The sequence below is a fragment of the Schistocerca piceifrons genome, chromosome X (assembly GCF_021461385.2).
Source record: "Schistocerca piceifrons isolate TAMUIC-IGC-003096 chromosome X, iqSchPice1.1, whole genome shotgun sequence".
Taxonomy (NCBI): domain Eukaryota; kingdom Metazoa; phylum Arthropoda; class Insecta; order Orthoptera; family Acrididae; genus Schistocerca; species Schistocerca piceifrons.
The window spans coordinates 143182011-143195897 of record NC_060149.1 but is presented as its reverse complement, the minus strand read 5'-3'; the positions used below and the strand labels follow the sequence as shown (position 1 = coordinate 143195897).

The 13887-nt window shown below is 44.0% G+C and overlaps 1 long non-coding RNA gene across 2 annotated transcripts in view; it reads right to left on the bottom strand.

Moving 5' to 3' along the window:
• Window positions 1-13887, bottom strand: part of LOC124723221 — a 191742-nt gene that overhangs the window by 59042 nt on the left and 118813 nt on the right. The window contains exon 1 of one of the 2 annotated variants that reach the window (XR_007006544.1): window positions 6131-6624. The exons of the other annotated variant lie outside the window; for it this stretch is intronic. This is a non-coding gene — a long non-coding RNA (uncharacterized LOC124723221). Of the gene's footprint in view, window positions 1-6130; window positions 6625-13887 lie in introns of those variants that run through there. 2 annotated transcript variants of the gene reach the window in all.

Here is a 13887-nt window from a genome sequence, read left to right as displayed (position 1 = left end):
ACCACGCCACGGGTCGCGCTAATATGGCGAGAGGTGGGCATATTTAATGCACCCAGGAACATTATCGAACACGATAGTTTTGGTGATCAAGGTGTTATGGTGTAGGAAGGCATAACTATTGGGTATTTTCAGGTGTGCATTCGGCCCTGGTTTCATTAAGAAGCATGTCACACCCATCAGAAATCGCGGTAACTTCAGGGTGATTGACATTTGAATAAAAGTGCCATTTATATTCGTCTCACAGCGTATGTCTTTCATTTATCCTCTGTATAATACTGTAGTAGTTATTTCTGTGTGTGGTCGAAGTTTCATCGACCTATTACACGACAGAGAGACATCACGCGAAAGCTACATTCGTCCTTAAGTTCTGCATTAAGTTGTTGCAAACATACTTAAAAATTCCCGCCGGCCGTTGTGGCTGAGCGGTTCTAGGCGCTACAGTCTGGAACCGCGCGACCGCTACGGTCGCAGGTTGGAATCCTGCCTCGGGCATGGATGTGTGTGGTGTCCTTAGGTTAGTTAGGTTTAAGTAGCTCTAAGTTCTAGGGGACTGATGACCTCAGAAGTTAAGTCCCATAGTGCTCAGAGCCATTTGAACCATTTAAAAATTCCCCGTCAAAGTATACACCAACTCTTACATTTCCTTACATTTTATACCTAAAATTGTAAATAAATGTATTAAAACGAGTGACGGAGTTAGTTAAAGGAGCACTTGATACGTGCCGAGACCCCCGCATACGCACCGCCGAAGCATCTCTGAGGCACAACAGTTCCCAATAGACGACGGCATGTGCTAATTGCCATCCTCCCCACGTTCTTGCCGTAATTACTGCTATTACTAGCCAGCAGAGAATACACAGAACACAAATTGATCAGAAAGCACTGAGGACGTGGATTCTAAAACACGGCATTTTAAAATCAAATCAAATGGCTCGAAGCACTATGGGACTTAACATCTGAGGTCATCAGTCCCATAGACTTAGAACTACTTAAACCTAACTAACCTAAGGACATCACACTCATCCATGCCCGAGGTAGCCTTCGAACTTGCGACCGTAGCAGCAGCGCAGTTCCAGACTGAAGCGCCTAGAACAGCTCGGTCACAGCGGCCGTCTCACGGCATTTTTTAAGATCGACCTGTTAACCTAGTATTCACCTCACCCATAACTGCTAAATTGTGTTTTTCGGTTCTTATTAAATTTAAAACAGTAAGTCTTCATGTCCGCTAAACTAAATACAGTGAATTGTCGTGAAGTGTAGCATTAGTTCTTACCGCCAGATGTCAATGCGCGTGGTTTCCGAAGCTCCGTAAATGACTATATATTTTTTGCAAATATGATTGTTTCTTTCAATTATCTGTTTGGAATTTGTGTGAAATAATTTTGTTCTATTATTGCCTCTCTTGATAGTGATCACACAGGCATTTTAAAGCAATTAAGATAACCATTTTTCTCACATTCATAATCCAGACATGAAGGTAATGTGAAGCTACCAGACAAGACTTTTCAAAAAACCATCAAGTTTCACACTCAAGCCGTCTATCTACACGTAAGCTGGTCAGAAATTCGTGTACAGCGCTTAGGTGAGATGTTTATACCGTTGCTTTCGGTTGAGGAAACTCATGGAAGCCTGGACAAAAACTGACGTAAAATGACAATTTGTAGAGCGATGATACGATGTATATAATTATTTTTATTTTACTGTCTTGCTCACATATTTTTTGAACGAATTTACCGCTCTCGGCTATGCAGTAGCCATCTTCAGAATCTCCATTCAGTGGCACTACAAGTCACAAACATGTAAAAATATCAAATGCGACGATTGTGCCAAAAAATACATAGAGCAAACTGGTAGATCCTTCAGTAATAGGTTCCAAGAACATCTGAATTTAACAAATTCCAAATCTGCATTAACGACGCACTTACGGGAACAGGGGCATATTATCACAAGTCTTGCTGAAAATCTTGTAATACCCCATAGAAAAGAAAAAGGCCAGGTTTTCAATTTACTGAAAGAGGTGGAAATTTTTAAATACAGGAGAAAAATATAGTTATACGGAACACGCTCAATAGTAAGTTGGACTACCAGCATCATAATATTTTGAAAAACTTTCCTGGCTTGTAGGGTAAAATATATAAATTAAAAAATATTCAGTATCATATTTTTAATGTGAGGGAGCGGCCCAACGTATTTAGCCACGTGGGCATTGCGACACAGCGTCCACGTGACCGTTGTTATTTACTCGTTGTTTCTTGGTGGCCGATGAAGGCAGTGCGCACTTCTGCATGCTGTACCTTCCGTATCTGTTTTGAGATAGATAACGAAGCGGCGTGCATAGTTTATTCTACTTTGTATCTACGGTCATGCACTATTACCACAGTTACCTACGTTATAAGCCATATCTTCGAAATCGGCTTTAGCCTACAGCATTGCTTATTTACATATTGACAGTACCCTCAGAATGGCAGTACCTTGACTATGAACGTTGGGATAACGTATCACGGATAAATGTAATAATTTTTGGGGTGATAAGTCTTCAAATAGTGTTTCTATAACGGCACAAATTTGCAATACAGTTTATAATTATATTTCAGTTCTAAAATACGTAGGGTGCACCTGAAGATGCGGCTGTATGCCGTGAAATCGATAGTGTGTTTAATTAAAACCAAGTCTTACCAGCTGTCAGCGATGTTTTCACTCATCATGAAAAAAATAATATGATTCATATTTTGTTACACTATTATGATTTAGTGCAGTGAGAGATTCTGAATATGGCTACTGCATAGCCGAAACCGGTAAAGTCTGTTCAAAAAGCTTTGTGCTCAAGACAGTTAAATAAAAAATTATAAGGCCTGGATAACTAAGTACAGAGAGTTGATAAAGAATCGTCAGGTTTCACTGAAACTGCAAATTCTAGAGGCACATCCTCCTGTGGTTTTCCAGACCGTCATACAGCTGCCTCAGAGCTGCATATTTGCTTCTCTCAAAAATCTAGCTAGGAAAATGCAGTCCGTCGGGCGCAAGTGCCGGAGTATAGTCACATTACAAGTGTGGAGAGGTTGGAGTTAGGTTGCTTGAGGAAGAGACCAAACAGCGTGGTAATCGGTCTTATTGGATTAGGGAAGGACAAGGAAGGAAGTCGGCCGTGCCCTTTTAAAGGTACCATACCGGCGTTTGCCTGAAGCGATTTAGGGAAATCACAGAAAACCTAAATCAGGATGGCCGGACGCGGGATTGAACCGTCGTCCTCCCGAATGCGAATCCAGTGTGCTAACCACTGCGCCACCTTGCTCGCTGTGGAGAGGTATTCCTGCTTTTATTAATGACATATAATATCTGAAACTTCCTGGCAGATTAAAACTGTGTGCCCGACCGGGACTCGAACTCGGGACCTTTGCCTTTCCCGGGCAAGTGCTCTACCATCTGAGCTACCGAAGCACGACTCACGCCCGCTACTCACAGCTTTACATCTGCCAGTATCTCGTCTCCTACCTTCCAAACTTTACAGAAGCTCTTCTGCGAACTCCGCTGCAGAGTGAAGATCTCATTCTGGACATATAATATCTGTTCCACTGACTTTAGAATCTTGAGCGTTCTGGTATCACATGGCTGAGTCCGTATATTCGCTTACGCTAGCTCCACAGAAGGAAGAACTAGTAGAAGTGGACAGATCTTCTGTCACACTCTGCTTCGACAGTTGGTCTACCATTTGAATTGGTGTTATGCCGGAGTCTTTTGATGTACATGTTTATGTTGATGCTCCTATTTGTGAGTAAGGATTTTTCTCAAAACATTTTTGAAAGGAATTTTCTGACCACTCAACTTGGTTGACCATAGTCGATGTCGTTTTATGCATCCGATTTACATCAATACTGACAGATAGAGTTAGCCGTAGGATTTTTTGTGGCGTTCATGAATAATATACAGGGTGAACCAGAAATCCACCGCCTACATTTCGGAGGCTGTTCAAGGATATTTTCTGAGGAATTTGGTATTAGGCACCCGTGGTGTCCGGTGGCTCGTTACAGAGTATTAATATATTAAGATTTATTCGGCTTGTTACTCCAGTTACCTTAGTTTTGAGGAAACAACCTTCACAACAGTGAAAAATCCTGTAATATGCGGTCACCAAAACGCGTAAAAGTAACCAAAGAGTAATGCGACACCCCACAGCTGCAAAACTACTGTGATGTGGTTGCCGTCGCTACGGGAACAGCTCGGCACAGATTCACGGTTCTGGTCTGCCACTGTATTCAGTAAATCCTAGACGAGGTGCAGATTGGCATTCATCTGTAAACCTATCGATACTGCTGTGTGTCACTGTTAACGTACAACTAACACTGCCAGAGTAACAAACTCGAGACAGAAGAGAGCAATACTGAATGCAAGCATGAAGGCGACGAGTAAAGTGGGCGTTAATGTTGCCAATATAAAGAAGGATCACGAGTGAATCGAACAAGTAACATATATAGGTCTTACTGTTGTGCAGATTTTCTCATTGCAATACAGGTACAAAGGTAACTGGGTGTAAGAGGTTAGGTTGTTTGGGGGAAGAGACCAAACAGCGAGGTCATCGGTCTCATCGGATTAGGGAAGGACAAGGAAGGAAGTCGGCCGTGTCCTTTCAAAGGAACCATCCCGGCATTTGCCTGGGGCGATTTAGGGAAATCACGGTAAACCTAAATCAGGATAGCCGGACGCGGGATTGAACCGTCGTCCTCCCGAATGCGATTCCAGTGTGCTAAATGAGTGTAAGAAATCATACAAAATGAAATAACTGTGTAAAGAGCCACTGAAGACCACGGATTCCTTATACCAAAATACTCAGAAAATACCCCTGTACAACTTCCGAAATTTTGTCAGCGGAGTTGTGGTAGCATCTCAGTATACCAGATGGTTATAACTGAAGAGCAGCTACTCACGGAGGTCCAGTGTAGGCTGTAATTATCGTATCGCAGAGGAACTTGGTAGGCTAGATATTCTAATGCGTTAATGCGAAACAAACTTATGTTGGAAAAAAATTAGTTCCCATTTCGGTCACCAGGTGCAAATCTGGCGCTGCGAACGCAAGAAAGACATATTGAAATATTACCATATGTATTGGATTAGGAACGGGATGTGGGTGGAAAAGGTCAAACAATTGAGAAAGGCATAATGTTGACGATATTATTAACCGCTGCTTACGCATGCTGTACAGCGCTAGGTTTCCACCTGGTGGCCAAAATTGGAACTATTTTTTTCCAGCATAAATCAGTTCATGTAGACATGAAAAACAAAGATGTAGGATGTTGATAAGGTTTTTTTATTTTAAAAGCTTTTTATTAGTTTTCACGTAAAAAATTCAGAGACATTAACAAAGCCAGATCTGTTGAGGAAGCGAGATAAATTTTTCTTTGACGTTATATCGCAATTAGGGAAAAAACAGGACTCATATGATTATGTAAAATGGCACCATAAACTGCCTTCTAATTATTGTTTGATGCGTTGTTTTTTTTCGAACAAATAAATGTTAACGTTTTGAAATGCTTGGACTGTGCCGGCCGCGGTGGTCTAGCGGTTCAGGCGCTCAGTCCGGAACCGCGCGACTACTACGGTCGCAGGTTCGAATCCTGCCTCGGGCATGGATGTGTGTGATGTCCTTAGGTTAGTTAGGTTTAAGTAGTTCTAAGTTCTAGGGGACTGATGACCACAGATGTTAAGTCCCATAGTGCTCAGAGCCATTTGAACCATTTTTTTTTTTGCTTGGACGGCACATTTTTCTATTTTTACAGCTTGCAAAATGTGGAAAAGTTACAGTTCCACGTTTTTCAGGAACATCCGCTATGAACTTTGCTTTAGACATGTATAAATTACCATAACTGCTAGTTCGTTAATGCTGGTACTACGTCCCGAGAGCCTGGCCCCTTATAATCTATTTTTTGCCGTTCAGTGCAGGGCACAGTGATGTGACAGTATATTTACGTTCCGTCTAGTGTGAAAATACCACCATTTGACAGTACCGTTCCGTCTCGTGGCACCCCGTTGACATTCACTGTTAACCGTTCTTTAGTGCTCAGTGTCCTAAGACGTCACTGTAACTAAGACGCTAAATTATAAAAATGTTAGGTATAAATAAAAAGATAACGGTTACCAAGAGAGCTGGAGCTATTCCTGAGGACACTTGTAGCACCACAATACGAGTCCCTCGGGTGACAGATGTAGGGCTGCTCCCGCGACGCGAGACGTCCGGAAATAGGCTGGGGCGACGGCGGGGAGATATCGGCAGCGACTCGGTCGGTGCGGTAATCGGGTCGTGGGTGACTGAGCTGGAGTGCGTGGCGCATGGCGATGCCGCATTACGCAGCGCGCGCACGCATCGCGCGCTCTTCTGGAATTCTCTCAACGTGCGTGCAATGTTATAGTACTCGTCACTTTCAGCCAATATGCCAGCCGGATTCCTGCGCAGGCAAAATACGTGACACGCCACGCTGCGACTCGCACCTACGTTTCGGGACACGCAGCGCCTTGCCCACGTAAAGTGCGCTGCCCTATGGTACTCCTCACCGTTTATGTCTCATTCAGAACTCAGAAGCGTCAGGCTCCCTTGTACTCGTTGTTCCTGGACTTACACCGTTCTTTTAAGAACCGAACACTTAAACCGTCGTCACACGGGACGAGGCAGCTAACGTTGACGTGCACGCAGGCGGGATATCCAACGTCACAAGACACAGCGCCGTCGGCACATGGGACGAGATGGTAAACACAATTTTGTGCTCCCAGCGCTCTCTAGCGGCAGTTGTCGGCATTAGTTGGCTGGCAAACCATAAGGTTTGTCCACGAAATTGGACGAGCGTAAGATTCTACGTTAACTCTATTAAACGGCACATTTCCTCCCTTGTACACGTGCTCGTCGTGTTGTTCAGTCTGTGGTGTACATAAATAAAAACTTCGGTATCCGTGAAAATGGAATAAGACAAAAGCGAAAGATATATGTCGAGCCAGTAAGGACATCACCTTATAAAAGTTCACCAAGTCGAACAAACTCAACCCTAACAGAGAGCACACTCGTATTTACATAATGTCAAATATTAAAGAAATTATTTCTATTAATTTTGTAAGAAAGACTCATAACCATTTAGAAAACGCCAAGGTGGAAAAAAATTTGATTCATCGGGACACGAACCCCCTACCAATATACCCTCTGTTCCATAATGTGGCACCTATACTAACTAGGATACGCTGAAGCTCTGCATTTAGCGAGTTTATTTTTTATGTCATGGACTCCTAAAGGCTTTAATCACCGACATGTTATTAACTGAAATTTAATTATAGCAAATCCTAACAAGAACGACATGTATCTCATGACTCTTCAGTGTACCGTTGGCTTAAAATGGCTTATTTTCATAACACATTAGTTATAACGCGAAAATAGCTAACTATGAAACTTCTTTAACCATCAGTATGGCGCTTCAGTTCGGAACCGCCGCTGCTGCTACGGTCGCAGCTTAGAATTCTGACTCGAGCATGGATGCGTGTGATTTTCTTAGGTTCGTTAGCTTTAAGTAGTTCTAAGTCTAGAGGACTGCTGACCTCAGATGTTAAGTGCCATAGTGCTTACAGCCTTTTGAACCCTTTTTGAACTAATATGGCGTTTCCCATTAGTTTATTAGGAAAAGTCGTACCAATAACGATTCGTTATCGAAACATTCAATGCGATGGTGCTTAGACACAGCATATACACTGAAGAGGCAAAGAAACTGGCAAACCTGGCTCATGTCGTGTAGGGCCCCCGCGCACACACAGAAGTCCCGCAACACGACGTGGCATGGACTGGACTAATGTCTGAAGTAGTACTGGAGTGAACTGACACCATGAATCCTGCAAGACTGTCCATAAATCCGTAAGAGCACGAGGTGTTGCAGATCTCTTCTGAACAGGACGTTGCAAGGCATCCCAGATATGTTCAATGATGTCTGGCGAATTTGATGGCCAGCAGAAGAGTTTAAACTCAGAAGAGTGTTCCTGTAGCCACTCTGTAGCAATTCTGGGGTGTCGCATTGTCGTGCTTGGAATTGCCTAAGACCGTCGGAATGCACAATTGACATGAATGGGTGCAGGTGATCAGGCAGGATGCTTACGTACGTGTCACCTGTCAGAGTAGTATCTAGGCGTATCAGGAGTCTCATATCACTCCAACTGCACACGCCTCACACCATTACACAACCTCCACCAGCTTTAACAGTCCCCTACTGACATGCAAGGTCAGTGGATTCATGATGTTGCTATACCCGTACGAATCCATCCGCTCAATATAATTTGAAACGAGACTCGTCCGACCAGCCAACATGTTTCCAGTCATCAACAGTCCAATGTCGGTGTTGACGGGCACAGGTGAGTTTCAAATGTTTCAAATGGCTCTGAGCACTATGGGACTTAACGTCTGAGGTCATCAGTACCCTAGAACTGCGAACTACTTAAACCTAACTAACCTAAGGACATCACACACATCCATGCCCGAGGCAGGATTCTAATCTGCGACCGTAGCGGTCACGCGGTTCCAGACTGAAGCGCCTAGAACCACTCGGCCACAGTGGCCCGCCACAGGTGAGGCTCAAGGCTTTGTGTTGTGCAATCATCAAGGGTACACGAGTGGCCTTCGGCTCCGAATGCCCTTATCGATGATGTTTTGTTGAATAGTTCGCACGCTGCCACTTGTTGATAGCCCAGCATTGAAATCTGCTGCAATTTGCGAAAGGGTTAACCTTCTGTCACGTTGAGCAATTCTCTTCAGTCGTCGTTGGTTCCGTTCTTGCAAGATCTTTTTCCAGCCGCAGCGATGTCGGAGATTTGATGTTTAAAATGGTTCAAATGGCTCTGAGCACTATGGGACTTAACTTCTAAGGTCATCAGTCCCCTAGAAGTACTTAAACCTAACTAACCTAAGGACATCACACACATCCATGCCCGAGGCAGGATTCGAACCTGCGACCGTAGCGGCCGCGCGGTTCCAGACGTAGGCCTTTAACCGCTTGGCCACCACGACCGGCATTTGATGTTTAACCTGATTCCTCATATTCACGGTACACTCGTGAAATGGTCTTACGTGGAAATCTCCACTTCATCGGTACCTCGGAGATGCAGTGTCCCATCGCTCTTGTGCGGAATATAACACCACGTTCTAAGTACCTTAAATCTTAATAACCTTCCATTATAGCAGCAGTAACCGATCTAACAATTGCGTCAGACACTTGTTGTCTTATATAGGCGTTGGCGACCGCAGCGGCGTGTTCTGCCTGTTTACATCTCTCTGTATTTGAATACGCATTTCTATATCAGTTTCTTTGGCGCCTCAGTGTAATTCGATAACAGTCCATTACCCTTGTTTCACTTTTGTTGCTATTCATCTCATAACCTGTTTTCAAGACACTATGTACATTTAAATCAATATTCTGCAACCAACCTGACGGTGTGTAGTGGAGGGTACTTCTTTTACCATTAATTGAAACCTCCTCCCTTCTTTCATTCGTGAATGGCATGCGGGAAAAATGACTGTTCGTGAACCACTGTATTAGCTCTAATTTCTAGAATTTCATCGTTGTAGTCATTTCGCGAGACGTCAGTGGAAAGAAGTAATATGTTTTCCAATTCTTCTCGGAACGCAGTCTCTCGGAATTTCAATAGTAAACACCTACGTGGTACACAACGTCTTACAGCGTCTGCCAGTGGAGTTTTTTGAGCATCTCTCTAACGCTCTTACGCCGCAGTAACAATCCCGTGACGAAACGCACCGCTCTTCGTTGTATCTTCTCTTTCTTCCATTAATATTACCTTGTAAGTGCCTCAGACTGATGACCAATACTCAAGAATCGGTCGGATCAGTGTTTTGCCAGCCACTTCTTTCGTAGATGAATTACATTTCCTTAAGATTCTTCCTGTAAATCTCAGTCTCGCACCTACTTTTCTACTCTTTGTTTTATGTGGTCATTCCACTTAAGGTAGCTCCCGATGGTTAATCTTAGATACTTTACAGTAGATACTGTTTCCAGCAATTTGTCATCAATCGTGTAGTTGTACAATAGTGTTATTCTCCTATGTGTGCACAATATGTAATATTCATTCACTTTCAGGGCCAACTGCCAGTCCCTGCATCACTCATCAATCCTCTGCATGTCGTCTCGCGTATCGCTAGTCTTGCTATCTTCCTATAAACAACCGCATCGTCTGTGAACAGCCATGTGGAACTTACCACGTTTTCCACTAGATCATGGGAGATCAAAAAGTTTCATTTTGAGGGAGTTGCTGTAGGCTACATGCAACGTAATGCGACTCCGATGCGGTTACGTAAACACCGTAATTTAGACAAGGAGTTAGTGTGGCATGCGTGTCTTTCTGACGTGCGTATGATAAATGCGGAAACGAACTTTGGCGACGTAATTACCAAATGCGTCCAAACAGGCCCAGCGTGCTGTTACTTTTTCTTGGCTGCCAAAAGACAGGCGCTGGTAGACATCCATCGGAGAATGAAGACTGTATCTGGGACAGCGTCTCTGTCAAAAACCACCGTTGTGGTATAGTGCGCCAAATTCTGTGCTGGTCAAAATTTGACACAAGGTGCCGGTCGATTTGGAAGGCCACCCTCATCCATTACGACATGTGCGAGCGGGTCGAGCACCAGTCTAATAGTCCTCCTCTCTCCCCATGCTATCATCAGGCCTTCGGTCCTTTAAAAAAGGCCTCGAAGGGTTGACGAATTCCTGTCGGATGCGGATCTGTAGCATGGAGCTACGGTCTTCTTCACTCAGCAGGACACGGTGTTCTACCGAACGATTATCTTCCATCTGGTGCGTCGGTAGGATGATTGCCTCAGTTCTCACGGCGACTTTGCCTGATTGGCATACCGACTCTGCACTGGTCGGCCTTCAATTGGAAACTTTGTGATCGCCCTTTATATGTATTATAAACAATAATGGTCTTATCAAACTTCCTTGAGGTACTCCTCAAATTACATTTACATCTGTAGATTTTGTTCCGTTAAGAGTGACATGTTGAGTTCTGTCTGCAAGGATGTCTTGAATCCAGTCGCAAATCTGTACCAATTCTCGATAAGCTCGTATCTTTTTTCACTGACCAGCAGGTTCGAATCCTGCCTCGGGGCTGGATGTGTGTGATGTCTTTAGGTTAGTTAGTTCTAAGTTCTAGGGGACTGATGACCTCAGAAGTTACTTCCCAAGGTGCTCAGAGCCATTTGAACCATTTTGAACTAACCAGCAGTCCGGGACAGTGTCAGGTGCCCTCCGGAAGTCCAGAGACTTGGTATCAGCCTGAACGCCCACTTCTACAGAGCTGTGGATCTCTTGGTGGAACAAGGCGACCTGAGATTCACACGATTTCTGTTTGCGGAATCCATGCTGATTTTTATAGAGGAGATTTTCGTTCTCCAAAAACGTCATAATACATAGAGCAAAACTCCTGTTCCATAATTCTACAACAGATTGCCGTAACGACATAGACCAATAATTATGTGCACGTGTCTTATGACCCTTCTTGAAAATGGGAATGACCTGTGCTTTTACCCAGTCGCTAGATATCGTTTGTTGCTCCAGCGACCTACGATAAACTGCTGCTAGAAGGGGAGCAAACACTTTCGCATAATCCGTGTAGGATCTTATAGGTGTCTCATCTGGTCCTGATGCAACTGTAGTTATTTTTCTATTCCGCTATCAGCTATCTCAATATCAACCATTTTGAAGTGCATACGACGATGGAAAGGAGGGACTGTATTGCGAGATTCCGCAGTGGAACAATAAAGGAACACTGAATTTAGTATTTCGGCCTTCTCTCTGTCATCTTCCGTTTCGATGCCAGCATGGGCACTGACCGACTCAATAGAACCGGTTACTGATTTTAGGTAAGGCCAGAACCTTAGAAATTTTAGTCAGGCCAAGTGGCAGAATTTTAATTTCGAGGTCATTGTGCGTTTCGCTCATGGCCTCCTCATGCTCATTTTCCCTTCGTTCAATTTTTGTTTGTCAGCGACAGTGGTTGAACAACAATATGGAATCACCGTGATAAATTCATGCTTGAACATAAATGCAAGTTCTAATGAAGCCTGCAGATTGCGCTATTTCATTTGCCCACGAACAGCACCTGTGAAATGTCTTCAATACGATGCAAGTGCCAGTCACGGTCAGAACAATGTTCTGTGTAGTTGTGAATGCATTACGTCAGGGCTAAGTGAATTTGAACCTGGGAAAATTGTTGGTGCTCGTATGCTGGGTGATTCACTAACGAAGGAATTGGAAGTGTTTCGTGTTTCAAGGGGCATCGAATCGAAGATTTATGCCGCATACAGGAAAGCGGAGAAACAACGTCCGCTAAGTCACAAAGCGGACAAAAGTATGTGATGAGTGCCAGTGAGAGTTGTGACGGAAAATAAAGAGGACAACAGTTGCGAAAGTCACTGCAGAACTGAATGTCGCACGCCGAATCCCGTCAGCACCAAAATAACACGAATGAAGCTCCATTGGTTGGATTCCCGGCCACGTTGGGGATTTTCTACGCTCGGGGATAGGGTGTTTGTGTTGGCCTCATCATTTCATCATCATTCATGAAAGTGGAGAGATTGGACTGAGTAAAGATTGGGAATTTGTGCAGACGCTGATAACCACGCAGTTGAGCGCCCCTTAAAGCAAACACCATCATCATCATCATCCATTAGATGGAAATTACAGGGCGACCTGAAATTCAAATTACAAAACCATTCACCAGTGATGTAAATGTCCGTACCAGGAAAACATGGTACCGAAATCATAAAACCTGGACTATGGAGCAATGGAAGAAAGTCTTGAACAGATGAGTCTTACTTTACACTGTTCCTAACTTCTGGACGAGTTTGCATTCCAGGAGTGAAAAGGGGCGTGTGTTCGGTGGTGATGTGTGCAGCTTTGTCGTGGTATCCCATGGGCTCCATGGTTGCCCTGCAAGGGCGCATTATTGCCAAGGGTTATGAGAAAAGTTTGGCTGATCAGGTCCACTGCATGGTACAATGCTTGTTCCCAAACTGTGATGATGTGTTCCAAGATACTGTTCACAAAGCTTGTATCGTTCACCACTGGGTTTTTATATCGCGTCTTACTTGGCCAACACAGTCACCTGACTGTCTCTGGATCACAGGGTACTGGGTTCGATTCCCGGCAGGGTTGAGGACTTTCTCTGGCCGGGGACTGGATGTTTGTGTTGTCCTCATCATTTCATCTTCATCATTCATGACAGTGGCTAGAATGGACTATGTAAAAAAAATTGGACTGTGAAAAAAATGGGATTTTGTGCAGGCGCTGATGACTCCGCAGTCGATCGCCCCACGTACCAAACACCATCATCACCTGATCCCTATATTATTGAGCCTTTGTGGTCTACTTTGGAGAGAAAGGAGCGTGATCGCTACCCACCCACATCATCGTTACCTGAAATTGCCACAAGTTTTCAGGAAGAATGACATAAGGCTCCCTTGAAATCCGTACAGGACCTCTACTTACCCATTCCAAGACGACTGGAAGCTGTTTTGAATGCCAAAGTGTTTCCTGCACAGTATTAGGATTGGTAATGTGTTTTAGGCGTTTCCACATTTTTTTCCAATCCCTGTTGTTTTAGACTGCTCTTGACCCTTTTAATACTGGTAGTTTTTGCCTGAAACCACCATTTTATTAATTTTTTTTTAAAAGTACCAGTCCCTTTCGCATTAAACCACCACTGCTATTATAAGACAAGGACATTCTGTGGTGCACAGAGGTACTTGTACGGATGTAGCAGTCACTTACAGCAGTCACTTACAGCGTTGAAAGCAACAGACGGCGCAAAGATGGTGCTGCGTGATTGTAGGAGATTCTGATATGTCTTTTTAGTTTTTAT